This window comes from Schistocerca serialis, chromosome 4 (genome assembly GCF_023864345.2).
Source record: "Schistocerca serialis cubense isolate TAMUIC-IGC-003099 chromosome 4, iqSchSeri2.2, whole genome shotgun sequence".
Lineage (NCBI taxonomy): Eukaryota > Metazoa > Arthropoda > Insecta > Orthoptera > Acrididae > Schistocerca > Schistocerca serialis.
This window is the reverse complement of record NC_064641.1, coordinates 62,778,182-62,782,210: the sequence shown is the minus strand read 5'-3', so window position 1 is coordinate 62,782,210 and position 4,029 is coordinate 62,778,182. Positions and strand designations below refer to the sequence as shown.

The 4,029-nt window shown below is 42.2% G+C and overlaps 1 long non-coding RNA gene across 1 annotated transcript; it reads left to right on the top strand.

Moving 5' to 3' along the window:
- The first annotated feature begins 1,583 nt into the window (after nt 1-1,583).
- Nucleotides 1,584-3,460, top strand: LOC126473886 (uncharacterized). The gene is made up of 2 exons (XR_007586535.1): nt 1,584-2,302; nt 3,283-3,460. It is a non-coding gene; the product is annotated as an uncharacterized LOC126473886 (long non-coding RNA).
- The last annotated feature ends 569 nt before the right edge of the window (nt 3,461-4,029 follow it).

Here is a 4,029-nt window from a genome sequence, read left to right as displayed (position 1 = left end):
TCGTAACTTTTTTATTGTTTCACAGTACACGTCTTGATTAATGGTCGTACCACATTCCATGAATTCAACCAACAACACCCCTTTGGCATCCCAAAACACCATTGCCATCAGTTTTCTGGCAGAAAAATCTTGCGAGGCTTTTCTTGGTTTGGTAGGCGAATTTGAATGTGCCCACATCTTTGATTGTTCTTTTGTCTCAGGGTTCACGTACTTAATCCAGGTTTCGTCACCAGTCACGATTCTGTTTAACAATGGTTCTCCTTCGTCCTCATAACGTGACAGAAAGTCAAATGCAGAGGCCATTCTTTGAGTTTTGTGGTGGTCGGTAAGAATTTTGGGCACCCATCGTGCACAGAACTTACGGTAACCCAATCTTGCTGTCACTATCTCGTACAAGAGAGTCTTAGAAATCTGTGGAAAACCAGTAGACAACTCCGACATTGAGAAACGTCGATTTTCACGAACTTTTGCATCAACTGTCTGAACGAGTTCGTCAGTCACCAATGATGGTCTACCACTCCTCTCTTCATCATGAACGTTTTCTCGTCCACTTTTAAATAAACGTACCCATTCACAGACAACTCCTTCACTCATAACTCTTGGTCCGTACACGGCACAAAGCTCACGATGAATAGCTGCTGCAGAATATCCTTTGGCTGTAAAAAACCTTATGACAGCACGCACTTCACATTTGGCGGGGTTTTCTATTGCAGCACACATTTCAAACTGCCACAAAAACTAAACTAGCGCAGGTACGACGTTCACTCGACCACGGCTTGATGCCGACTGACCTGTTGAGTGCGTGAACGCACAGATGGCGTCGCTGCTCCCCCCACAACCCGCACTGTGACCAATCGGAGGTTACTTTCTGAACCGCCCTCATAAAATAATATCAACTGCTATGACACCTTGCTAGGTCGTAGCAAATGACGTAGCTGAAGGCTATGCTAACTATCGTCTCGGCAAATGAGAGCGTAGTTGCCAGTGATCCATCTCTGGCAAAGTCGGCTGTACAACTGGGGCGAGGGCTAGTAAGTCTCTCTAGACCTGCCGTGTGGTGGCGCTCGGTCTGCTATCACTGACAGTGGCGACACGCGGGTCCGACGTATACTAACGGACCGCGACCGATTTAAAGGCTACCACCTAGCAAGTGTGGTTTCTGGCGGTGACACCACATCCCACGTGACAGGTGAAACAGTTTTTGACGTGGTTGGTTCTCCGAAGGATTTTAAAAATTCTGATGCTATATCGCCTACTCTAGGTGCTTTGTTTCCATTTAGGTCTTTCAGCGGTCCAGCAAATTCTTCCCACAGCACCTCTGCATACGAAAATATGACGTTGATACTAAAAATAGAATTGATATACTTGACGCTGGCAGCTGACACGTCATGATATCTATCGTAACAACTGACAACTATAGTCAGTCTTAATTTTTACAATGGCATTCTCATTGTTAATAAATCAGCTGCAAACATCAATGGTTTGCAGGTTGTTCCAAGTTTGTGTTCGTTTTCCTTACAGTCTCACTGGCGCCGCTTATCACAGATTGGCGCTGCGCTCTTGAACAAACTTTCTTTGTCTGCATGAACTTTTGCGCGTGACGTCAGATTATGAGCCTCTTACTGTATCCCTGATACTGATTATCTACATGAGCGGGGATAAGACGGCGCTTGGCAGGGGAAGTCCCGGAGTGCCTGTTCGCGATCGGTCACGAAGTAGACGAGCGTTTCACGGGCGGAAATCGGTGTTGTGGAACGGAAATTTCCGACGAAACAGTACGTGTCGGTCAGAACAACATGCAGTAAAAAGACTAGTGATAAACCATGAATGTTAAACGAAATAAGAATTACGGAGTTTTCTGTAAGATTACGCAGCTGGAACAAGACGAGTAATACCACTGGGTGCAAGAAAAACTACTGTTGAAGTGTTTGCAACAAGTTTGCAGAAGTAGTAATTGTGAAATTATTACTGTTTGAAGTGGTGCAAAGGAGTTACTTCCCGTAGAAGTGAGTCGGCAGTTAATGAATGGACCACAGCATACGAACTACGATAGTGCAGACTAGGAAGAATTAGCATTCGCATACGACAACGTGTAGCGGATTTATAGAAGAGACTGAACGATACAGCCTATTTGCGAAAAATTGGTTGAAGAACCTACACGATTTGCACCAGCTTCTAGGAATTGTGTTACTCTAAGGGCTGCCCAACCATGTGAGAAAAGTGATAATCTTCGAGCGTTCTTGGAGTGTAGGAGCTGAAGAATCTGCGATCGTTGGGGTGGCTACAAGCAGATCTTCAACAGGTAACGTGCGCAAACTGTACTTGCCCGCAATTCACCTGGCTCTAGTATGCTGTGAACTGCTCCGTACCCATTAACAATGAAAAGTGAGTATGCTAAATTTTAGAGCGAAAGGATAGCGAAACTCCAATCAACACCCAACTGCAACGTTGATAAGGTTTTATTTAAGTTTCCCTGAAATTTCACCAACGCTGTATTTGACCTCCATAATTAGAAAATTGCCAGGACTTTCTCATAATACTTTTCATTATTGTATTATGAAGTTTAGTGTTCTTCCATTCTTAATCGTGCTTGAACACGACAATAATAAAGTCCATACACACCTGCATGGCACATCGAAGTAATTGCACCTTCTCTCTTGTGTAACCCCCAAAGAAAATGTAATCGGTGCCAAGAATTTCCTACATTTTTCAGTAAAGAGGTTTCTGAATGTAAGTAACTAAATCTATTGGGGTAGTCTATATAGCGTTCTGGCATTTTTCTGATCTGTTACAGTGTCTACAGTGACACCCAAAGGAGGGAAAGTGTTAATATGATCGCAAGAAAAAAAAGCCGATGCGCACATTATTGAATTGAAATGTGCTATTTGGTTTAGGGAGTAAGTTGTTGATTAATAAGTGCTAGGATGAACATAATAATTTTGAATGTATGTTCGAGACGAGAGAGAGAGAGAGAGAGATTGAGAGAAGAAATTAGACAGTGTTATTCAGTGTCTTGATTATTTTAATTGTTATGTAAGTTTTGACCAACTAGGATTACGTAACAAATTCAGTTCCTTTTTTTCCTTGTTGTTTCCTATTTTTCCAATACTCCTTTCTCTTCTCTCCATGTTACCCTTTCCTTTGTTCTGTCGATGTTTTTCCCGATTTCTCTTTTGTTCTGACCTGAAATCCTCCTAAATTTAGTATTTTATTTTTAGAAAGATTTCTTTGTGTTCTTATCTTACTTCTGTAATTCATGCTAATGTCGATTTCTTTTTCCAGAAATACAGGAATATTTGTTTCGCTACCCCGTTCCTAATCAGTCGTCAGAGCTGAACAAAGAAGACTAAACTTCGCTTTGTCACTAATTCTAATATTTTCTCTGTATATCGTAGATTTTCTCACTTTCTAAGTATCTGTAGTTTATACAATGTTTTCCTAATAAACCGTGTTTCAGGTACCTCTACATTGTTCACTTTATATTTCCTCGTCAAACATCCAGGTGCATGTAAACATTATGGTCTCACCACTTTGGTACAGTGATTTAGTTTTGTTTTTAAAGATATGCATTTCCTCTTATATATATATATATATATATATATATCAGTGCCGTTTGTAGCATTGTAAAATGTTAATTACATCCGGAGATATTGTAACCTAAAGTTGACGCTTGAAACCTCCGACGTTCAGTTGCGTGTTGTAACAAACACGGGCCACGGTCGGCGAGCAGCATCTGCATGGGCCATGTTTACGATGACGACCGTGTTTACGAGTGTGGCTGTAGTGCACTGTTGTGGTTTGGTCTAGCTGTCGCAGTGTCCGCATGTAGCGCTTGCTGCTATTGTTATTCTGTATTCGTCTCCGCACGCAGACCAACTGTAGTACACCGTGTTACCAGACGTCTGTGATAGTGTAGTGTTGTAGGAACTGTGACCATGGTGTATTCGAACTCTGAAAAGGCGGAGATGATACTCATCTATGCCGAGTGTCGACGAAACGCAGCTGAAGCCTGCAGGGTGTGTGCAGAAC